Here is a 26083-nt window from a genome sequence, read left to right on the forward strand (position 1 = left end):
GTCCCGGGATGGAGTCTCGCATCAGGCTCCCTGCATAGAGCCTGCTTCTCCCTCTGCCTGTGTCTCTGCCTCTCTCAGTCTGTGTCTCTCATGAATAAATAAATAAATTTTTAAAAATCTTTAAAAAAAATCTAAAGGGCAGAGCGCCTGATGATGGGCTACCGAAAATTGTAGTTACTGTGCCCACATATGTACTGTAATACGTAAGAAGAATTCAAAGCTCTTTCAAGTCACAAATATTGCCATTCTCTATTGGGATGCATTTTTCATTCTATAAAACAAAGAAGTGAATGTATGAGAAATAAAATGAATTTCTGAAAAGAAAAATGAATTTCTGTTTCCCACATCACACAGTGAGACAAATAACAAAAGGAAGCTCAAGGCTTTTGCACATTGTCTTCTTATGTTGGACACCATAATAGTACACAGGGATTTCAATATCATATAGAATATTCTAAATAAAACTAAATTTTAAAAACCCACACAGAAAAACAAAGAGGCTTTCCAACTTCTTGTATAAAGCAATGTTAACAGAACAGCTCAGCAAAGACAGTTTTCCACCTTGAAGAGAAAAGTTGTAGTTGTAATTTTTGCTTTTGACTAAAGCTCTTCTACCTGTATGGTACATGCTTCAATCTAATTGAAAATGAAAAACCTTCAAGTTGGAGAAACACAGGGACATTCAGAGCCTCAGGCTTGACTCACAAGTAATTCCACCAGTAATATTTTTATGGTTACAGAAAGTGGAAAAACAGATATTTTGGCTTGTAGTATTAAATTTAATTCATAAAGTTTAGTAGCAATACTTCTGAGGACAGAGAAAAGTCAGCTTTCAATATAGTTAGCCCAGAAAAAGAAAGATATATTGCGGGTGCAAAATTGCCTACTCAAAATTTCAAAGTATATGCTTTAGGGTCCTGAAACGGGGGGAGATATAAATAGTTTATTATACATCTCAGATTGCAAAAGTATCAAGAAAATTCCCTTGGGTTAACATAGATACCTAAAATCAAAGAACAAAATATCAGAACAAAGAATGGAGTTTTTAATTTTTATTAGTTCTCTTGTCATTCATAATAAATTAATAGAATCCTGGTTTTTCTACTTCCCGGGATAGATATTATGAGGACCATATGAAACAGCTTAGAAACTAGCTTATTTTTACAAAGAAATGATACATTTTTAAGCAAATCAAGGGAAGGAAAGTCTTGGTGTGTGAGTATATGCACATATATATCATTTGAGGGACTCCCCAAACATAATAGAAACCACTTAGAAAGGTCAAAATCACATTCTTTCATTGTTATCTGTCCATATATCATTATGCTGACCCATTTGAGACTGTTATGCCCAATGAGTGAGTATAAAAATGAAGAAAATTTCTCCCAAATAGTGCATGCACCATCTTGTTCATTTTAGGATTTTTATCTACGTTAGGAGGGAAAAAATGGCAACAACTTCAAATATTCACATAATGACTTCAACGGGACTTTGCAGTTTGCGTTATAATGTACACCTGTAATAAAATAACAAGGCCCTTTAAAAATACATTAAGAGGGGCAGCTGGATGACTCAGTTGGTTGAGCCTCTGCCTTCGGCTCAGGTCATGATCCTGGAGTCCTGGGATAGAGCCCTGTACTAGGTTCCAGGGAGCTTGCTTCTCCCTCGACTGCTCCTCCTGCCTGCGTGCTCTCTCTCTCTCTCTCTCTCTGTCTCTCTCTCAAATAAATACATAAATCTTTTTTTTAAATACATAAAGAGAGGAAAATAATTCCATTTATAATTTAAATGAAATTCTGCAATTCTTCATTTTAAAGGAGCTTATTTTCCATCATCTACCTGATTCAAATCTTGTTTCATCGTAAGAAAGAAAAAATGACCCTGTTGCATCTTTTCAGAAGGCCAGCAAACATTTTACTTTATTAACGGTATCTAATTTTCAGTTGACAGAAATAGAACCTACCAGCACATTTTCCCTCACTGTCGCCATCCCCAAAGTCCTTATTTATTCTGGTGCCTTCAGTGAACACAAGATTTGATTAACACCAATTACTAGCATTTTTGTTCTACCAGCTAATTAATATTAAAAACATAATGTGGCTTCATCAAATAAATGTGCAGTGGCACATTTATTAAAGCAATATGGAAAAAATGATCAATAGAACAGAATTTTAAAATCTATAAAAAGACCTAACTATTACTATTCATAGATCATCTGATAAAGGAGCTATTTCTTTTTTTTTTTTTTTTTTTTTTCCTCTGTCCTTTTTTTTTTTTTTTTTTTTTTTTTTTTATTGGTGTTCAATTTACTAACATACAGAATAACACCCAGTGCCTGTCACCCATTCACTCCCACCCCCCGCCCTCCTCCCCTTCTACCACCCCTAGTTCGTTTCCCAGAGTTGGCAGTCTTTACGTTCTGTCTCCCTTTCTGATATTTCCCACACATTTCTTCTCCCTTCCCTTATTTTCCCTTTCACTATTATTTATATTAAAGGAGCTATTTCTATTAGAAAATGCTAGACCAGAAAAGTATGGGGATAATGTATTAGTTATTTAAAACAAAAAGGGAATTGGAAGCTAGATATGTACTGTTTACTCCAAGATAAGCCCAAATGGATCACACATTTGAAATGCTTTAAAAAAAAAAGAAAGAAAAAAAAATAAGAGAAATCCATGGATTTAATATAATATTGGAATGAAGAAACCCTTTTCAAACATGTCACAAATCCAAAACCCATAAATAAAAAGATAAATAAATTTGGTCCCCTTTTGATTAAAATAAATTTATACAGAAAAAAAGTTTAATAGACACTTAAAGTCAAAACACAGAGAAAACTTGGAAGAATGATTTGCAGTCCTAGAAGGAAAGCAAATTTTCAATTGCAAAGAGCACTTAAAAATCAACAATGAAAAGGCAAAGAACCTGGGGATCCCTGGGTGGCGCAGCGGTTTGGCACCTGCCTTTGGCCCAGGGCACGATCCTGGAGAACCGGGATCGAATCCCACATCGGGCCCCCGGTGCATGGAGCCTGCTTCTCCTTCTGCCTATGTCTCTGCCTCTCTCTCTCTCTCTGTGACTATCATAAAAAAAAAAAAAAAAAAAAAAAAAAAATACAGGCAAAGAACCAGAATGAAAAAGAGGCAAGCATATGACCTACAAATTGCCAAATAGTCACATAAATATTCCACTTGCCACTTAAAGAGATGCAAATTAAAACAAATATCTACCAATATGACAAAAATTTTAAATCCTTAATATTCAGATTTAGTAATATTGTGGGCAAAGGGAGGCATAAATTTATTTACTTTTTGGAGATAACATGTCATATGTATCAAAATGTTTAGGATATAAATCCCTTAACTCAAAAATTATAAATGCAGGAATTTAACCCACAAATATGTTCAAACAAAACTGCAATTATATATAAAACACACAAATACAAACACACAAATTTCTTTATTGAAACATTTATAATAATAAAAATCAAGAAGTATATTACTTATCTATTACAGAAATACATAACAAAATTTCTCAAAATGTAGCTGCTTAAAATCACAGTAAACATTTACTATCTTCCATTGTTTCTACAGGTCCAAATTTTTAAAAAAACTTCAACAGAATAGTTTGTCTCTGGTTCTTCATGGGGCTACAGTCATCTGGAGTCTTCATTAGGGCTGAGGGGCCCACTTCCAAGTAGGCACATTGGTTGTGGCTTTTGGTGAGAGACTAGCTTCCTCTCCAGAGAATGGCTTGAGTGTCCTTACAACATGGCAGCTGATATCCTGAATAGAACATGATCCAGGATCCAGGGTAAAGCCACAATGTCTATATGACTTTCTCAGAAGTCATATACTACCATTTCTACCATATTCTATTCTTGAGAAATGAATCATCAGGGACGCTTGGGTGACTCAGAGGTTGAGCGTCTGCCTTCAGCTCAGGTCGTGATCCCGGGGTCCAGGGATCAAGTCCTGTCTTGAGTTCCCAGCAGGGAGCCTGCTTCTCCCTCTGCCTATGTCTCTGCCTCTCTCTATGTGTCTTTCATGAATAAATAAATAAAATCTTTTACAAAATAGAAATGAATCATCAAATATAGCCCACACTCAAGGGGACAGAAATTAGGCTCCATCTTGGGAAAAAAAAATGTCAAAGAATTTGTGGACATACTTTAAAATCACTATAGTAAAAACCCTTGAATATCTATTAATGAAAGGCTGGTTAAGTGAAATGTGGCCATCATTTCCAAATATTTTTTTACAGCATACTCCTTCAGTTAAAGAAAAGAGAGAGAATTTAAACACACAAATATGATATGAAAACATGAATTATATGTTCCAATTATATATGTAACATGAATTATATTTATGTTCCAATTATATACATATATACTAGATAATTTAGTGTGTATGCTACAAAATAAACACAAAAAATTGACTTTTCAATAAGATAAACATACATGAAAGGCTAATAATATTTTCTTCCTACAACCCAATGAATCATATTGAGGTGAATGTATGTACTTAAGAGACCACTGAAAGATATGTAGTCATTGAAAAACGAAATGATTCTATGAATACAAACATGAAAATGCATCCAAATAAGAAAAGCAAAATGGTAAACATTATGTATCAGTTGATCCCATCTTTGTAAATGAAGAACATACACATGTAGGCTCACACACACACACGCACATATAAAATTTTTGCAAAACTATAAAAGAAACTTAAGAGTAGTTATCTCTGGGAAGCAGATATAATCAGACAAGAGATGAGAAAAATGTTTTATTTATCTTTTTACTTCCTCCTACAACTTTTGAACTTAATATGTACATGTGTTCATTTTGATAACTACTTCCAATGTTCAAAGAAAATATATGCAAATTCGTATAAAATGAAAGCAATGCAAGAAAAAATGAGTAAAGGACATAATATAATAGTTCTCAGGAAAAAAAATGCCTCTTAAACATTCTTTTCATGTTCATTTTGACTTAAGAGAAATGTAAATACAAACTACACAGAAATAACACTTTTCCTTTATCAGATTGGCAAATACCCTGAAGTTTGATAACACATTGCCTTGGCAGAGGGGAAAGTCACTTTCATTCAGTGCTGTGAAAACTGTAAATGGATACAACCCCTGTGGAGGGCCATTTGGCAGTATCTGCCAAAATATAAAAAGCACATACCCTTTAACCCAGCAATGCCACGTCTAGGAATTAATCCTACAGACATATGCAAATAACATATGTCCAAGGTTATTTGTTGCAGGATGGTTAATAACAGCAAAAGTTGAGTAATAACCTAAATGTCCATAAACAGGCATCAAGTAAGATAAATTACAGTAAATCCTTTCCATGTAGTATGACACAGCAATTGGAGTAAGATCCTCTACATATATGTATATAAGCTCAAAAATATTATTAAGTAAAATATTTTTACAAAGCACGGGTAGAAGTGCATCAGACTCCTGGTTCTAGCTCAGGTCATGATCTCAGGGCTGTGAGATTGAGCCCTGCATCAGCTCTGCACTCAGCATGGAGTCTGCTTAAGATTCTCTCTTCCTCTCTCTCTCTCTCTGCCCCTCTTACTCTTGTGCTCTCTCTCAAATAAATAAATCAATCTTAAAATTAAAAAAAGCAAGTGCAGAACATGACATATAGTGTGCTACCATTTGTAAAACAAAGTGGGGAAGATATATATTTGCATTTGTTTATTTACACATAAAATCAATGGAAGTAGACAGAAGAAAAATAAATGAAAGTGGGAGAAAAACCTGAAGGGTGGGCAGGCAAGAGTGGGGAAGCAGACTTTTCACCCTCTACACTTTTATACCTTCTGATCTTGGATCCATTAAAATAAATACAATAACATAGTATAGGACAATGAGATTGGCTAACACTTAATAGTCATGTCTTGTGCTAGACAATCTATTGTCTTACATATTATTTTATCTAGTTTGCACATTTTAAAGATGAAGACACTGAAGCCCAGGGAGATGAAGAAGGAGCCAAACACCTACCATTAAGTAGACAGGGGTGGGCCTAGTATATTATCCCAGGAGATTTGGGCTAAATGCTATGCCATCTCTCACAACTAAAATGTGTTAACAGTAGCACTTTGTTAGAAGGCACAGTTTGATGACTCACTCTTCATGCCAGTCAATAATTAACAGTACAGAAGTGACTTTTTTGGTGATGCTATCTTAAGACTTTATGGAGGATATTCAAATGGAGTTACCAGAAATTCACTAGAACAGCAATCAGGAAATGTAAATCTTAGTACAACTCTGCCATAACTTTAATTTCTCTTGGCCTTCATTTCTACATCTAGAAGATGGACTGAGGAAATACCTAAGTGTCCTTTCTTGATCCAAACCATTATGGGACCCAGGTCACCTGAACAATCACAAGTCCTCTACCATTTTGGGAGTCACCCTTTTCTGTAAAGGCACATGAAACGGTTTATGTGCCTACCCCAAGTCATAAGAGAGGCTAACCTCCCCATCTTTTGCCCTTCCAGCTGTCACATTTCCATTGTATTTAAGGCAACAGGAGTCGTTTCGTACCCCAACTGTAAGCCAGACCATAAGGAAGCCTGCTTCCCTGCTGCTGCCATAACCCTGTCCATACTGCAGTCTGCTTCCGCCCCTTTCTCATGGTCAGTGCTGAGAGTGTGGATACTGACACCTCTCTTTATCCCACCACAGCGCCATTCACACAATTACAAACTGTTTCAGGCATTACTGAAAGAATATAAAACAAGACAGAAAACAGCTATAAGTCAATAATGAGGGACTGCCCTATTGTCTATAGAGTATTTGAATCACTGCTGCATGAGGGGCTGAGGGCAAGGTCTACTTCTAATGAGGAAACAGGAGAAGCTCTACTAGTTCCTTCTTTTCTAAATCTACCACTTACACTACAACTCCCTTATGGAAGGTAGAGTAATTTGTAGTTACAAGAGGGAGTTTTAAGCCAGAGAAGTTTGGTTTTAGTCTGGGTTCTATATTTCTCTTTGGGTTCCGAGCAGTGGAATGCCCAAGGAACAACCCACCTGGCGGGGTTCATGAGCTTCCTTGTGTTTAATCACCCATCCTTTGAAGGTCATAAACTTCCTAAGAAGGAGAAAAAAGCTTCCCTGTTTCTACTAATTAAAACATCATTTCTGTAATAGGTGAAAGCAAAGCCTTCAAGTTTCCAAGTGATTTAAAATCCCTTCTATCAACAATGTGACAGAGGACAAGAAAATTTACACACCCTTGGGGCAAGACAGTGAAATATATATTATTGTCCTAGGCTGGTAGGTGCAAATTGCTACTGGTGATTTTTTTAAGTACAGATGTAGGAGTAAACGCACTGGTTAAATCCATTAATAAATATTACAGGGCACACTGTATATCTTTTCCAGAAATAAAATGAACTCAGATCTCATACTAACAATGATAGGAACAATTTCATCATATCAGTGGCAACCTATAGTTAATATCTCAATCCTTTAAAATGATTACATGGAGAAGCCAAAAGGCAAAATAAGTGCCTATGTGGCATCTTCCACATCTTTAATAATGCTAGTGGTCTCTCAGATTACCTCCAGAATTCTATTTTTTTGCATGAACTCTCCAGGTTAGGTACCCAAATCATGGTAAGCAGTGAAAGCTGTAGTACTGCCCTTTTAGAATTTCTATCCATAGCTGTTTTAAAAATTACTCAAATCCATTCTTATATGGAAGCTGGCATTCTCCATGACTTTGACAGATGAAAAGATCATTATGTCAGGGAAACTAACGGCTCTGTTTTTCTTACTCCAAAGCATTAGAAGCATCTCTTTTCCTAGGCTCAGCTCCTCACCCTCCAACCCACAAATGAAGATATTCTAGGATATTTCCTTCAGAATTTGCTGGGCTTTCCTGGTAAGTTCCAAGTGGGTCTAAACCTGCATCTAGTAATTTCCAAAAGGAGAACATGCTATATTGTTCCATTCCCAACAGATTTACACATGGGTATGAAGTCCAGTGTCCTAGCAAGGATGGGCAAGGGCAAGATCCCTTGAAGTCAAGCCTGGAGTTAACAGGTTAAAGCTCTCCCTTATTCCTCACCTCAGGGCCCTGGCAAGACAGCAGTCACCTTGAACTCATTGTTTTGTCGGCAGTAGGAGGCAGCCAGTGGACCTTTCATTAGTTGGGGTCCATGACACTGTGATTGAGCAACCTTTGTGGTAGCAGAGTGTACAGCAAGGCAATCAGAATGCTTTTAGCACAAGAGGTAGAAAGGGGTCCACACTGCCTGCCAGCTGTACTATCTTAATAAAGTGAAGATAATACTTAAATTATGAGTTCTTCTTGAGCAATAAATGAGTTTGTCTATATGAAGTACCTGGAACAGTACTTGGCACAAAGTTACACAATATATCCATTAAATACAAATTAGCTATCAATACATTATTTTTGGTTCTTATAAGTCTGGAGGCCATGCTATAGAACAAGTGTTCTGACTCACACTGACATTCTAGAGGCCCATGAACTCTCTTGGATTAGATGGTATGTATGGTCTTCATTTTGCAGATCTCATTTAAAACAAGCAGTAGGTACGTGGGCATGGAGAATGTAATGATCTATCCATATGAGCCAGGTATAGTACAACAGCCATGCATTTCTTCCTTGGGCAATTGCCTAATTCCATGCCAGATGGTTTTCTAAGAATGGGGATATATGACCATTCTCCTAATTGCAGCTGACCCCCCTTCTTTGCTCCCATCATCCCAGTCAGCAGTTCGGATGGATGGGGAGGGAAAGCAATACCACATACTCCCCACTAAGGCAGCTCATGTTGCAAACGGATGCCTTCTTTCCCTCAATTCTGCTCTTAACTTCCAAAACCTGGCTGGGTAGCACAGTAGGCTGAGCAGCAAAGTCTGGCTGTTCCTTGTAAATCTCTGTGGAACATGAGGCCACCCATAGCCAAATGACTTCAGCTTTGGGCTTCTAGATCAAACTAATGAGAATACTGTTACATTTATACCTGTTTTTGCCTTGTGACTTCTTTACCTCCAAATGTATTTGAAAGCTCCAGGTGCCTGCAAAATGTCAATAAAGCTATACACAATGACACAAAGAGCCACAAAGAGTCCCTTTTGGGGTCAACCAGCAGGGGAAATAGTATAGCATTGAGCATTAAGAATGGCCACTGATCAAATTTAACCAAAGGCAAATTGGCTTGACTCAGAACTTCCCAGAAAGAGTAAACAAGAAATAAAATTGACTCAATTCATTTTGGCAGCCAACAGATAGAATTCGGTTTATTTCCTTCTGTCCTACAGAATAATGAGGGGTTTTTTTAAGCAAAGAAAAAAAAAAAAAAAAACCTAGATGAAAGGAACATTGGCAAATCCCAGATCAATTTTTAAATAAATTCTCTGCTTCATCCAAAAGCAGTACTGAGTTCACATCAGGCATAAGAAAACTAGGATAAACACTAGACAATTGAAAATTTAATCAATTGTCAATGCCCTTGAAGGCCACAAGGTACTGAGTAACAGCCAGCAGGACTTTGTGAAAAGCAAGCCAAGTCAGAATGCAAACATCCTGTCCTCTAATGGGGACACACATATTTGCTCTGGACATGAGACAGGTTTATTTTATTCTCACACACAAGGTAATAAGGTAGTGATCAAGGCTGCCTCCAGCCTTAGGGTTTAAAATACACCTGTGCTCACACAGTACAATAAGGAGTTGATGATTATCAACCATTATTTTAGAAAACATAATGTCTTATGTCTTGAATGTGGGGTTTATACATTTATCATTTCCTACACCAGATACCCTGACAACTCTCCCCTCTACTGATAATTAAAAGAAATTAAAAATGTCTTATGTGTGCAGCATAATTATCACTTTTACCTTACAAAATACAATTTGCTGCCCACACATTACCATCTTATCTGGCCATTTAACTACAGATAATGATCCTTTATGAATCTAGCCCACAACCTGGAGATTTTCTATCTCATGTTCCTTTGGACCCTTGCAAAAACAATATAGAACGCCTGCAGTGTAAAATTAGGCCTAAACTTAATTATCTTGCAGCCTATTTCCTGAGTTTAATTAACTTTTCTGAGTGGTTTCTACTGCAATGAGAACTAGGCCCATTTCGTATTATTTAGTGTCATAATTTCTCTTCCTTCTCAGTTCCAAGGACACCACAAGCTCCCTCCAGCCCTAATTGCCATGGCAAATGCAGAGATATGAAAACTGAAAAACAGCTATAACCAAAATTAAGAATGCGCTGCTGTGCATACTAATATAGGGATGGAAATCTATGAGTGTGCTATCTATAATCCCTTCTAGCCTCTAAATGAACTGACTTTAAATATTTAATTATCTTGTTAAGTAAATTCTGATTATAGATTCAAATCCTCGTCATTACAGATCATCGGGCTATTTCAGAAGTAGAATAAATTGAAGCCAGACCAATGGCCTTTTAGAAACTAGAATATGACACACAGTTTACAATTGAAGCTCCTCTCCTTCTCTATAGCTTTTGTAGGCTCCTTCTCTGGACTCTGAGACTAGACATTGCAAGACAGTTTGCCTCTAGAAAGTGTCTGAACCCTTCCCCATTAGTAGTAGAGTGGCCTTTGGAGCTCAGCAGATTGAAAGCACTGCAGACTGTTCACCATTAGCTCTGTAGCCATTGGCAAATTACACATCTCTAGTAGCCTAGATTGGCCTACTGTTGAATACAGATAATGGTAAATGTCCCACTGGTGGGTTTCAATGATTAAAGACATTACTAGTGAGCTTTCCCTACCCTTCTCCCCCATGTAAAATGTTTTAGAGAAGAAAACATTTTCCCTCCCTTAAGATCATGACCTGAGCCAAAGTCAAGAATTGGTTGATTAACCGACTGAACCACCAGGTGCCCCATGTGGGTTGACTTTTAACATGCCAAAATGTTTTGTGAATGGCTGAGAGGAGATATGAACAGGAAAATAGACTTGAAGGGGGAGGGGCCTCTGTTGGGCAGGTAGGAATAAAAAATTTAAAACTAGAGGAAAAGCTGGACAGACCTAAAGGTAATTTGTAACAAAATTAACAAACAGAAAAGGCAGTACAAGGAGAAAGGAAGGGAAAGAGAACATAAAACAAGGACACAGAAGCATACCTAGGTCACTCTAGCATCCAACTCATTCCTCCATATTCATCCTAGATTTTGGTATTGCTCTGCCCAGAGCCTCTCTTCACCTTAGCTAGGAAGCTACTGAAGAGTGGGATTGAGAGATACTTTAAACCTTTCTGATGCCACCAGGTTCTTCACGTCTACCCTCCTCTCCACTTACTCACTTATTCTTGCTGCTGGTCCTGTGGTATAACCGAGATTTTCCTTGTTTTATGCTCATTTTACATCCTTGCTTCTATAATGGGAAAGAGTGTCTCACCATTGTCCTGACTCAGGAGGATGCCTTGATGTGGCTGCATTCAGTGGCTCACTGGTCCCTCCTTGACTAGCCTTGGGGACATTCCCTCCCATACTAACATCCATCTTTTAACTCTATAGTCTAGGTACAAAAGGAGGAAAAGTGAAGTATGCTTAAGATTATTCTGAGCCATGAAAAGGGGCATGTCTATAGAAGAGAGAAGAGACACAGATTGATGTCAGTTGTGATGGGCAGGCACTGGTCATGTGAGACCCTCCACATGAAAGCAAAGAAAAGGACCGGATCTTTAGCTCAGGTGACACTCAATGTGACAACTTTGGCTAATACCAACACTAACAGGTGATGCTTGTGGTGATCCGTCCCAAAACTTTCCAGGGTCTTTGTTCAGGCTCTGAAACACTAAGTGTCTCTGGAAACATTCTGTTCCCCTGTCCTCAGTGTCCCACATGTGAGGATGTTGGGGTTGAACTAGACAATGACACAGACTGAAATCCTGGTAGTTTTGTTATTGCTACTGTGCTCTTTTCACAGCCTCTCCCAGATCAGAAAGAAGTCCCCTCCACACATCTTCTTGCTGCTTTCATTCAGAATTTTCAAGCCTACCTTGTCCAGGAAAACAATCCTGAAGAATTAGTCCAATATCTATTTCCATTCTGGAAAAAGAGAGACTCCTGGATAATAGAGGACCTATATTTTTTGCACATTCAGTCCATATCCATGGCCACCAAAGGCCCTCACAACCTGTGTACTAGTTCCTACTTAACTGTAAATTAAAATGCTTTGTCTTGAGATTAGACTGAAGCAGAGAGGATTTGTACCTGCCATGCTCCTGCCTGTGTCTCTTTCCCCAGCCTCCCACACACTCCACTGCACAGGCCTTAAATCATCCTGCACACCCTGCTCTTGTACCTGCCAACATCATCCACTGTCTAAATGCAGCTAGCAGCTGTTTATTTACAATTAGATCTGCCAGCTGGAAAGCAAACATTCCACGTTACCGAATCAATCAATGTTACAGGGAGAGAAAAAATCAGGTACAGCATGAAATGGAGGACAGGAACATTACATTATATTGCAGCTGTCCTTGTCCAATGCCATTAGATGTTCTCAGCACCAAGAATTAATATAACCACAGTCTATGATCAGCTGTCTTCTGGGCACAGATTGGACGCCTAAGAAATACAGCTTACCAGAGGTAAAGATTTGGGCCTTGGGCCCCCATGGCCTTCATCTGATATCCTGAGCAATACTGACATCAAGGGTGGTTCTCTATCATGGAACCAGTGTTTCTGCCCTGCATTATGTTTATCAATTCCATTTCCTCTTTGATTCTAGCAGCAGTTAGAGCTGAATCACACATATTGATATTGGGCCTTAAAAATAATATCATATCACCAGTAGTTGGAGGCACTCTCTCATTTTGGAAATCTCAAAGAATGATGAGTAACTTCTCTTCATCATAAAGTGGATCAGCATAAGTAATCCTCTCATTTTGTATTGATTTATATAGTTACTGATGTTCAAGACCTTGATTTGAATTTGGCTGTTAACTTATCAACTTAACACTTGGTGAATTCACACACTTGCATGGTTCAGTCCTCAAAATTAATCAAGCAAAAGGCAGTTACACTTTAGTAGGAAAACAGCAACAAAAACTTAACAGTATGATTGATGAGGCTCTTCCCTTATCTGTAGAATTTTTGTTTGGTTTGTTGTGCCATTTTTTTTTTTAATAGTAATGAGTAGGAATCAAGATGGGGCAGGAAGGAATACTAACTATAAAATTGGAGGGTCACTAAACATGAAATTCCAGTACAAAACCCAGTATTTGTAACCCACAAAAATTCCTTATGAATGCATTCATACTTGTCCACACCCCCCAAAATTCGCTGCAGTTTGTGCTGCATTTCAGATAAACCCTATAAATGTCCTCCTCTGGCCCTGGTATGCTATGAATTTGAGGGTTTCCTTTCTCTGTGCTCTGGCTCCTAATAGGAAACTCTACCACACTTTGTGTAAATACAGAAACATCTGCTATAGCCACTAACAGCTTATTGGAAATGTACAGCCAAGGCTGCTACAGACCCCTTCTGCCCTCATTAGAAAATATGCTGGCAATCAACAGAAATACAATAAAACTCAGAGAGCTTAAGGAATCAGGAAAAGACAGTGAAGGCCTTCGGGACAAAAAATAAAACACTCCCAGCCAAGTAGTGGGATTAGGAGTGTGAGGATTAGCCATTAGCTCATGCAGAGCCTTCATTAAGAGCCTCCCATTTTCTGAATCCAGGCTTGCTTAAAACTGTAGGCCCAGAATCCACCCTTTGCATTTAAAAACCTCAGCCCCAAGGGCAGTAATCTCCTTTTATACAATCTGGTTCACTTAATGCTCCAAAGTAGCCTTATGAACACTGCACTTCCCAGAGTACACAGAAGAGGACATGGTTTCAAATTCTCAGCAAATACTAGTAGATAGTTAAATTGGAGGTATATAGAAATAAATTGTATGAAGGCTCAGAATGAAGGCAAAGCACTTAGACCATCACAGGAGCTCTCTGGGTATGAGGGGCTAAGGACTTGAATTAAAATGAGATCAGTACAAAATAAGAGAATGGTCCCAGGGGTAAGGAGATGGTATCAGCCACAGGGAGCCAAGTATGGGGCAGTAATTTTCTTCCTTATTCCTAGGACCAAATATGAATGTTATAAGTTCAAATGAAGCCTTTTCCTCTCTCAGAACAGCTCATCACATACAAATTTTGTACAATCTACTCAAAGTCACTGTGTTTTTATTTCTTTCAAGATTTTTTAAAATTTATTTAAGTAATCTCTACACCCAATTATGGGGCTTAAACCCACAACCCCAAGACCAAGAGTCAAATGCTCTTCCCCTTGAGCCAGCCAGGCACCTCTCAAACTAACTGTGTTCTTATGAGTTCCTTCATTCTTTTTTTTTCTTTTGTTTTCCTCCTGGAAGAACACCTCTTCTCCCTCCCACCCTATAAATCCATTCCATCCCTCATGAAATCCAAGTAACAACATCATATATTGGTTTGGAGTATTTGGGTTAATGTAACAAAAATGGGTTCTGACTAACATTAGCAAAAAAAAAAAAATTAGCCTTTTGGAAGGAAACAGGACAGTATATGAAACGCAAGGGCAAGATGAGCAATCAGATCTCAGAAAAGGGTGAAAAGCAGGGTAATGCTGGGAAAATAATAAGTGTTCTCTCCAAAATCACCAAAAGAATGAGTCAAATCCAACTATTCCCAGTACTATGTCATTTTTCTCTGGATGCAATGTTGAGATTCCCATAGAAACTGCATAGAAGGTTCCCAATGATGGTACCAAAAGAGGGTAGACTGGACCCCACCCAGGCAGGCATTACCAATGGCTGTTACCAATGGCTGTCTGCCACAGCCATATGCAGAGGTACTTACACATGGGCATACTTGTATACTCAGCAATGGCATGAAGCTTAGAGAAATGACTTATCAGGCTCAGCTCTTGAAAGTTCAAATCCATCCAACTGCTCTTCGTTTTAGGGCAAAGCACATTTTGCTCCACCGTCTGCATTTGACTCATTTTATTCCTTTCTTTATTCCTTTCTTTAACATTTTATTCCTTTCTAAATTTCTTATTCCACTGTCTGAAATAAGAAATTCCCTATCTTCAATTCCTCACTCTTGCCCACTAAGTAAATCTGATTCTCTTTATCACAAAAAAAGCAAAATAAGGCTATAGGAAAGTAGAAGAGGAAGAAGAAGAAGAAGAAAAAGAAGAAGAAGAAGAAGAAGAAGAAGAAGAAGAAGAAGAAGAAGAAGAAGAAGAAGAAGAAGAAGAAGAAGAAGAGAGAAAGAAGGAGGAGGAGAAGGGGAAGAGGAAGGAGAAGGAGAAGGAGAAGGGGAAGAAGAAGAAAAGAAGGTGCACTTAGGTGGCTCAGTCTGTTAAGTGTCTGACTCCTGATTTCAGCTCAGGTGATGATCTCATGATCACAGAATCAAGCAGCATCCAGCTCCACACTCACAGGGAATCTGCTGGAAATTCTCTCCTTCCCTCTCCCTCTGCTTCTAACTTGCTAGCATTTCTCTCTCTCTCTCTCTCTCTCTCTCTTTCTCTCTCTCTCTTTCTCTAAATTAAATAAATATTTAAAAAGAAAAGTCATCTTTAACCACATCAACACTGTTCAATAGAACTTTCTATGATATTGAAAATATTCTAAATCTAGGCTATTACAGTTGCTGCTGCCTCATGGGGCTACTGAGCCCTTGAACGTGACCAGTGAGAAACTGAATTGTATATAATTTCCACTAATTTAAATATAAATCTAAATAGACAAATTTGGATAGGATCTACCATATTGAACAGTACAGAATAGATATATAATACTACCAGCAAATACTAGTAGATAGTTAAATTGGAGGTACATAGAAATAAATTGTATGAACTCCTTGTTCTATATATTTGGAGACTATATGGCTTTTATGTCCTGGTGTACTCATGTGTGCCATAGATGTGGGATGTTAAAAGGTAAATTAAGTATTTTTTCCAAGAAAGTTAAAAGCAACTCTATAACCTTTGTACAAATGTGGCAAGTAAGGCGCCATGTAGGTCAATAACTCAACTGAAATCTAAACCATCCCCAGGTAAATAAATAGAGTTGCAGCAAGTCCCACGCTCCAGCTCTGACTCTCCCTAATTATGTGTCCTTGGGCAAGCGGTTTTTTTTTTTTTTTCATTTCTTGAAAAAAAAAGAGACCAGACTAGATGTTTTCAGGTCCCTTTTTTGGCACTAACAGCTTTAATTTTTATTTTCTCCCACCAAAATCTAGAAACTCTAGGGCAAGGGCTACAAACATTAAAAGCTACAAAGCCCAGGCTGGTAAATGAGTGAAATTTGCCTGGTGGGACTGGAAGCCAATTGAACAATACACACCCCAGCCAATCCTACAGCTGGGAACATTAGCTTGTCATCTGGAGATTCTGTTTTCCAATAGACCTCAGAATTCCCTTCCCTTTTTATTGTTTGAGTCTAACGCAATTTTTCAGAAAATCTCTGTGGCCTGCATAAATCTCCTCATGGACAAGACGTGAAGTGGATTGCTTTGGATACATTATAACTAAAAATCTGGAGCACCTAGATTCTATTCCTGTAAGTGACCCCCTCCCTTCAGAATTTTCTGAATTCTGAAGAATTTTCTGACCTCCTCCATCACCCCATATTGTTCTCAGTTTAAATTTATATTTCCAAGATCCCCTTCTAAGCTCCAAACACAATTTAATTAAAACGTTAGATCAAGCCATAAGACCACATGGTTGTGAAAGTGGCTTTGTCTCTTAACTAGGACAGAAAAGCTATCATGTGGCAGTGATAACTGACAGAAGCCCCATCTCTCACTTTTCATTTGTGATGCTACGAGGGGAATCCAAGGATTCTCTGATCCATTAAAATTTGTGTTTTACAGGAAATACATTCAAGTTATTCTCCAACAAAAACTGCAAATAATTACTGCCTAGAAAAATCTTTTTTTTTTTTTTGCCTAGAAAATTCTAACCTTTCTCTGACGCAGTACTTGTCAACTCCACAAATATTGCTGCAGTAAAAGAGCAGAAACACCAGGTGGCAGCATTATATCATTAAAAATTCTTAGTACTTGAAATTAAGGTTAATGTTTGTAAAAATTGTCTTGGCATAATTCAAATCAAGCTACGTGACTTTTAGATCTCTTCTTAGCTGACTAATTTCTTTAGAATTTATTTTTAATCAATTATTATTATTCAAAGTAGATTACTATTGTGGCTTACGTCATTTAGCTCAAAATAGGCCTTAAATTTTTAGAATGTTCAGTTACCAATACTTTTGGGGTTAAATGGTATAAAATTGCATAATTTATATGGGAGGGGAGGTGGGTAGGGGATGAGGTAACTGGGTGACGGGTACTAAGGAGGGCACTTGATGGGATGAGCACTGGGTGTTATACTATATGTTGGCAAATTAAATTTAAATTTGAAAAATTTTTAAAGGAAAAAATAAGAAATAAAAAAATTGCATAAGGGGAATTTTTTTAACAAATGTCCTTGCTTATTATTAACCTATTTGTGTTAGAGGCCCTTGGGAGTGATGAATGCTGCATTTTCTATAAGAAATCCTGGATGGTTAGCATTCATGTTTTAGAGTCCAAGCAGTACCAAACAGTAGTGCAAAAGAGAGTATAGAAAATAAGCAAAGAATCTGTTTTAAAGTCCAGGAATCACTCCTCTATGTGCTCTGGAAATAAAACCCATTTTCAGGGTGGGAGTGAATGGGTGACGGGCACTGGGTGTTATTCTGTATGTTAGTAAATTGAACACCAATAAAAATAAATAAATAAATAAATAAATAAATAAATAAATAAATAAATAAACCATTTTCAGATCTCTACTGCAGGGCTTAAAAACTTAATCCCTAGCCACTTGAGAATCAAACTGTCCTCTCCCATTCCCCCTTTCACCCACTTATCCTCATCTCTGTTTTCAGTTTACTACTGGACACTGCCATCTCCTTGCAATTCAAAGTGGAACATATAATTTACCACAATAAAAAAGGGTGTGTGTGTGTGTGTGTGTGTGTGTGTGTGCATGTAGATAGATGGATATCCATTATGCTGTAACATCATAAATATCCAGAAATGATTCTTTTTTTAAAAAAAAAGATTTTATTTATGTAGAGAGAGAGACAGCCGAGGGAGGGGCAAAGGCAGAGGGAGAGACTCTCAAGCAGACTCCCCAATGAGTGTGGAACCCAAAGGTCTTGGGTAGGGGCGGGGGGTGTTGATCTCATGACCCTGACTGAGATCATGACCTGAGCTGAAACCAAGAATTGGACTGAGCCACCCAGGAACTCCCAGAAAGGATTGTAATAATTTTCAATTATGTCATAAATGTCCTCAACTCCTTAAAAAAAAAAAACAATGCAGACCTTTTATGATCATAGGCCCTCCCTCTTACACAATTATATCTGGCTAAAATCTGGTGTTTGGAGCTGGGGATCTACTGCTGGGAGGCAGGTTTTTGCCATAAGCTGTTGACCCGGAGGGCTCCCTCTCAAAGTAACCCCTCCTAAAACGGAGGACAAACCCACGCCATCTCCTTTTGTAGAGGAGGCACAGAAGCAAATGCTGGCAATTTCAGAATAGCCCCTTTTAACCCTTAGTTCAGTAATTATGAATTCAAAAATAATATAGCAATTCGCAAAGCACCCTGATATAAGCTTAGCAATATCTTAATTGTAAAGAAAAAGACGTATCTCTCTTTCTTTCCTTCTTTTTTTTTTTCTCTTTTCATTTCATGAGACAAGAAGTTAATATAGTGAATCATTCCTTTCCTTAGGACCTTCAGAAAACCTGAAGGAAGTTATGGACACTCTGCAAAAGAAAAGCTTGTACTCACTAATGCTAAAAGGACACGTTTGCAGAGGACTTGGGGATCAGGGACCCCCACTTGGCCCCAGTGTGAAGAATCTTTGGCACTTCCAACCTTCATTGTCTGTGAAAGCCATGCTGTGCCTGGAGGGAAAACCCCAAAACCCACGTAGCCCAAGCAGAATGTGCCTGATAAATCTCTCTCCTCAACCTAAATATCCACTCCCTAACTAGTTTGTTTGCTGCTTGTAAACATTTTAGTTTGTATGGTTTTGCTTTTCCTGCAGAAGGCTTGGAGGGAATCTGTAGTGTGTCTTGTCTGAGAGCCACTGCAAAAAGCCACATCAGTGTAAGTCACAAGGATGAACGGTACAGCACAGGGAATAGAATCACTGGTATTGTAATAGTGTTATGGGGTGAGAGGCGGTAGCTATACTTGTGGTGAGCACGGCATAACATTTTGTGGGATCACTGTGTTGTACACCTGAAACTAATTTAAAAGGTTACATTAGTGTGCCAACTGTGTTTCAATTGCAGAGAAATGAAAATAAACAAAAGACAAACAAACAAATAAATAGAAGCTGAAGGGAAAAATAAGAAAAGAAAATCGTATCCAGATTTCAAGCAAGAAAGCCAAGGCAAAATGGCAGGCTCTGAAGTTTCTCTGGTGAGCAAATAAATTGGGCCACACATTCTACAGGGAAATCTGGTAAGCTCTCAAGTGACTTAAAATTCTGCACATGCCTTGACCTGGCATTCCTACTCCTAAAAATTTATCCTAAGGAAATAATCATGCCTGTGTGGGTGGTACAGCCAAAAGGGTAGTCACCAGAGTGTTGTTTATAATTCAAAAATGAGAAATAAACTGTCTGACAACATTGGAAATGTTAAACCAGCTCTGATATTTCCATTAAACAAAATAATATTCAGCCTTTTATATTGGTTTGATAAAGGTCAGCGAAAATATTGGAATATATTTAATATATGAAGTGGAGAGTCTAAAATAGTTTCTAAATGATTCTATTTTGATAACATAACCTGAAGTACTATACACAAAGTGGCTAACAATAATAATGCCTTGAAGGATTATATAATTATGATTGGTTTTATATTTTGTCCCTTGTTCCCTTTGTTTCTTATTATTTCTCTCTGTATTTTTCTACGATAAATACATATTGCTTATACAATAAAGAAAAATAAGTATGTTCCAAACATGAGTACTGTCTGAGGATCCTCGAGCATTAAGGTTGGTGGCCAAAAAAGAAAGGAAATTTGCAAAGCAAGAGAGGTAAGCACCTGTCAAAAAGAGTATCAACAAGAAAACTGAAACCAAGATACTTGTTCCCACTTAGCAAACCTTCAAGGTAGCAACCAATCCCCAAAAGGAGAAACCCCATGATGCACAGGGTCCATGGCCGGGACCAGAGCCGCTACAGGTTACCAGGTGAGGCCACATTAACACCTACCCAATCCCCTCATTTTCTCCTTCTGCTGAAGCAATTCATGATAGATAAACTCTTTTTCTGTAAAGCTGATAAGGAAATAAACACAAGTTTCTAGAGCTTTATAAAAAGTGGCTCCAAAAAAAAAAAAAGTGGCTCCAAAAGTCTTAGACTGGCAAAAAGAAAATTTTTTATGTTCTCACGCACATCCCTACACTGGCCCAGAGAAAACTCACATGCCTAGAGGAGAAAACTGTACCCTTTCCTACGTAAAGAAGATTAATAGCAGGCTCCAGCTTTTCGGTCAACGGTGCTTTTTAAAAAGGGTCTTTGTTTCACATAAGAACATTTGAACCTGTTCCTTTGTAAGTGGGAGCACTTTTAACTCAGACACATGTTAAAATCTCAGTATAGGTTCCTTAGATTTGTGGGCCACCATGATTTTTTTTCTACTATTATCTCTGCTTCCAGTCTTGTCTGCCTTTTCACAATGGGCTGAAGTGCTCTAAGATCCCATCTCCAAAGCATGGAATTTTTCAGGGACAGTCCACAAACCCATCAGTGATCATCTTAATTTTCTGTTTTTTGTTTTTTTAATGCAAATTTCCTAGTTGAATGATGTAAAGACTACCCTTTGTGACCGCACCAACTACGACCAAAACCTTGATGTCAAAATTATGGGTAGAGTAATTTGACTTATGTTTGGAGTTCCCGTTTGGCAAAGGAATAAAAAATCAATTTTCATTTATTTGGAATCCCTTCCTTTTCATTGGTTGTATCTAAATTTGGGGGAGTTTATGGAAAGCGAAGGCCTTGAGAAATATGCTCCATGGTTCTTGGATCATCATCCCCCAGGTTATACCCAGCTGCCCCCCAAAGGCTGAGAGGAGTCACACCTCTGTGTGTGTGTGTGTGTGTGTGTGTGTAAGTTCATCAACTTTGTGCCAATGGTTTTTTTCTCAAACCAAACACCAAGTAGTCTATCCAAATGTGATGAATTCAGTGTGCATTGGCGGTATAGTGGTGAACATGGCTGCCTTCCAAATGTGATGAGTTCAGTGAGTGAGAGACTGTCTAGCTTAGATAGAAAAAAAAATCACTCCACAGATTCTACAACTAGAGACTCATTTTCTTTATCCAAGTATTTTTCCTAGACCTTTTTGTACAAATATTTAAAAAGCTAATTTTAAGTCATCTTTATTCAACTCTCTTAAATCTTCCCATTTTTTCACATTTTAATGATTCTAAGTTACATATTCTGGAGTATAATTAATTTAGACTTAGTGTGTACTTAGGTGGCTTTAAGTCATACTGGTATGTATGCCACCTTGCCCAATGGATGTATCATCTGAAGGTTAATACTAGCTTTTCATAGGGCAATATTGTGCCTCTTTTCTCCTGTCAATTCAATTTGTAGTAGGGGTTCAATAAATGCAGGCCATCTTGTATTTCCTTGTGATGATGAAGCATATTGTCAAGAGAGTGCACTCTGAACTATAAGTGCTAGTTTTGAAAACCAGCTCTGCTACTCATTAGCAAGGTAATCTTGACCAAATTACTCATGTTCTCTACATCTTAGTTTCCTCCTCTGTAGAATAGGTAATAATAGTACCTGTCACATGGAGTTGTTTAACAGATTAAATGACTTATTGTACATCAAGAACACAGAAAAGTGGGTGATATGAATACAGGCCATTTTTAAGATTTCCATGAAATCAGGTCATAAATCTCACCATTCTAAAGTGAATCCTGTTTTCTAACACCATTGTCTACAAGAGTACAATGTACTTGTGTCATTTTCTTAAGTTTTCAGTGGGGGTGATGTTCATCCGTTTAGCATCAAATGCCTAGTAGCTAAACCAGAAAAATCTATAGACATGAAAATAAATTATGAAAATGTAGAAAATCTTGTAATTAGACTCAAATTATGATTAGTACCTCGATCAAACCTCTAATTCCGTGGATAAATAAATCTTCATTTTAAGAAATCTCATTACCAACATCCACTCTTACTAGATGGCAATACCTACATATGCCAAGAGTGTCTAAATAGGGGCGCCTGGGTGGTATAGTCAGTTAAGCATCTGACTCTTGATTTCAGCTCAAGTCATGATCTCAGGATCTTGGGACTGAGCCCCACATTGGGCTCTGCGCTCAGCAAGAAGTCTGCTTATTCCTCTGCTCCTCTGCCTGCTTACACTCGCTCTCTCTCAAATAAATAAATAAATAAAGTATTTAAAAAAAAAACAGTGTCTAAAAATAAAAAGATCCATATAAAGGAAAAGTCAAAGAACTGTGCATGCCTTCACTTAACAGCACACTTCCATAGGACAAGCTTCATGTATTTTGCAGAAAGGGCTGGTAAAGAGGGCTTACCCTTTCAACAAAGACTCTAAGGAATTAGAATTTGCAAGATATATTCCTTTGAAACTATGGATATTGACTCTTTCACAAATGCAACATACAATGTTGGGGTTTTATTCTTCTGAAACATCCCATGACAAAGTCACAGATCAAGGACTCCTTAGCCAGGTAGCTAGATGTGTGTTGATTTAAAATCCTTCTGCAGATAACCCTCTCTGCTGTGAAGAGGCCTTCTTAGCCCTGGGTGTTTCATTCATCATCCTTAGCTTTTGCTGAAAAAAAGTTGGCTGTTCACCTCTCTCTAAAGATCAAGTCATCTGTGCTCAAGACAAATTGCTCCTTTTTCGAGCTCTAGAAATCTATGTTTACTTCTAAGTCCTAATGAAGATGTATTACTTCAAAAGCCACAACGGAGAGGTCCCAGATACGCCTTTTGAGTGAATTCCAAAAAAGGTTGTTAGGTTGTGGGCATAAGAGGTTTCTGCTGCCTTGAATCAATTCCTTAAAGTGTTCCTCCAAGTTCTCTGCAGTCCATGCTAACCAGCAGCCCCAGAGTGTCAAAGACGGCCAACTACTGGCAATGACTTGGACCCTGACACAGCCACCGAATGATGAAATGATTTTCTTTCCCTTACAGGAGGATAATCATCCATTATTTTCATACAATTCGCTCAGAGGGGAAGACCAAAATAGAAGCAGAAGATGCTTTCCACAGAAGATGTAATAACGATTTTCTTTCCTGGAGCCCATAGAAGGCAAGCAGTTCAGAGGGTTCTCCCAGACTATGGACACTCAGAGAAACATCAAGGCCCAGATTTCAAACATCCTCTACTCGACTAAGAACAAACGCATGACTTTCAAGGACAGATCCCAGCTACTTCTTTTTCCAGAACCTCGACATGATGCACATTCCAGCCAGAGGTCTTTAGCAGAACCTGAGGGGGAAGTGAGGTATGAGAATCCTGAGTGATTTTCAAAAGAGAGCTCAGCAAGACAGTGGCAGGTCAGGAAAAGTGCTTTCCTGACTCTGATAGCTACATTTCATTTTCTCCAACATAAGAAATGATCCTGGGTGCCTCACTACTAGAGGAATACAAATGTTTCTTGTTAAGAAAACCAGCTGAGGGGCACCCGGGTGGCTCAGTTGGTAAAGCATCTGCCTGTGGCTCAGGTCATGATCTCAGGGTCCTGGGATCAAGACCCTCATTGGGCTCCCTGCTCAGCGGGGAGTCTGCTTCTCCCTCTCCCTCTGCCTACAGCTCACCCTGCTTGTGCTGTCACTCTCTCTCTCTCTGTCAAATAAATAAGTCAAATCTTTAAAAAGAAAAGAAAATCAGCTGAAAATGTAACATGGAAAAGCAAAATATCATCTTCATAGACATCTTTACTGTTCCTAAGATACTCCAGGCTACAATAACATCTCCGGACTCTGGGAAGCACAGATTCAGGTCCAGATCCAGCGGTTTTTCAAACCTGGCTCCATGGATACCCCTTTGGGGAGCACTTAGGAGAGTAAGAAGAGCCTTTCTACCCCGACTTCAACCAGCAAAGCTCTTAGCTTACCTACTTCAAGGGGTCCATAATTTTTAATGTTTTTAAACAATTAAGGCTAACCCTATATCTTTAAAAATGAAGAAACCAAAGCAAACAGAAGTTAAATAACCAGAAAGAAGTACTATTGAAAGAATGAGTGGTGGAGATGAATATGTAAGTCAACCAACCAAGGTCTGAGATCTAAAGAAGAAAAGGAGGTGAACTTAGACCATCCTAGAACCTGGGAGGATGAGCACCTTCAAGAGATGATTCCTCATGAGCACATATTACAAACCCAAGGTGGGCTTGGTTGACTGACTTAATATTGGTCCCTTTTCCTTTGAACCTCATTTTCTTGTAACAGTGAAATAAAAATATGGCAGTATGACCACTAACCTCTTTCATCACAAATACATTTAACCCCCTGCAAATTACCTCAGTGATTCTATTCCTTTTCTAAATTTCTCCTCCAGTGCTCGCTTCGGCAGCACATATACTAAATCTCTCCTCCTTTCCATAGCTACCTCTTCAAACCCCAACCCTTCTATGAGGTTTTCCTCTGAATCAGCAAAACCAATTCGGCCCCACACAAATGCATGTAAGTTGCCTTATCCAAAAGCATCATTTCTATCAATCTTGCAGCTGTGGGCAATTTTATTTTGTGAAAAACTCAGAAAAAGAATATTTCAAATAAGATGAGGGGTAATAGAAGACTATTAGTCCCCTTCATAGAGTAGTAACAGTGGGACCAGATGACATGAGGAATCCTACAGCTAGAAGAGTCCTTAAACAGGCCATTCAAACCAGCACCACTACCTTCACAGAGCGACATCCTGAGGCTCTGAAGACAAGAAACAATTTGAAAAGCATCCAGAGATAAACTTTGACACGAACTTGAAATAAAATTGTTTGAATGTCTTCTCTTGTCAATTCAATAACCCCACTTCCACATTCTGTTCGCATATTTTTATTTTTCTATTCTTTTTGTGTCTTTTGACCTTTCTATAACTTCTCTTGGTTTGGTAAATCTCCCTCTCATCCTGAAATGCCAGACTATCCACTAAGTTTCGGTAGGGTCTGAGTAAGAAAAAGAAAACATTTTTCTAAGCTCCTCTATACTATATTCCTTTCTAAAAAAGATTTTATTTATTCATTCATGAGAGACACAGAGAGAGAGGCAGAGACACAGGCAGAGGGAGAAGCAGGTTCCCTGCAGGGAGCCTGATGCAGGACTCAATCCCAGGACCCTGGGATCATGACCTGAGCCAAAGGTAGACATTCAACCACTGAGCCACCCAGGTGCCCTCTATACTATATTCTTAATTGTCATCCAAGTTGCTTTTTCTCAAATTACCCAAAAGCCTACTAGCAAGTAAATATTATGTACATTTTCATGTAGTATATTCTGCGTCTTTTTTCTCTGTAGAGGATGGATGGATCAGTAGGGGGCAGGGGAGGGAGGGTTTTCAGAATAGCATTGCTTGTATTTTTGTAAATTTTTTTATTCAACAATATCTTCTGAACATCTTTGTATATCATTAAAATTGATCAACATTACTGTTCTCATGCTCCTACAGTATTGCATCATCTACATGCCATAACTTATTTTTTTAAATTTTTTTATTTATTTATGATAGTCACACACACACAGAGAGAGAGGCAGAGACACAGGCAGAGGGAGAAGCAGGCTCCATGCACCGGGAGCCCGACGTGGGATTCGATCCCGGGTCTCCAGGATCGCGCCCTGGGCCAAAGGCAGGCGCTAAACCGCTGCGCCACCCAGGGATCCCCCATAACTTATTTAAATCCAGGATGAATTCTGCCTTCTGAGAAGTTGCTTTTTTTATTTTTTTTAGGATTTTATTTATTTATTCATCAGAGACACAGAGAGAGAGAGAGAGAGAGAGA

General features: G+C 38.4%; 1 long non-coding RNA gene across 4 annotated transcripts in view; it reads right to left on the reverse strand.

Moving 5' to 3' along the window:
• Positions 1 to 26083, reverse strand: part of LOC119873876 — a 284170-nt gene that overhangs the window by 193622 nt on the left and 64465 nt on the right. The window lies entirely within an intron of this gene.

Source organism: Canis lupus, chromosome 11 (genome assembly GCF_011100685.1).
Source record: "Canis lupus familiaris isolate Mischka breed German Shepherd chromosome 11, alternate assembly UU_Cfam_GSD_1.0, whole genome shotgun sequence".
Classification (NCBI taxonomy): domain Eukaryota; kingdom Metazoa; phylum Chordata; class Mammalia; order Carnivora; family Canidae; genus Canis; species Canis lupus.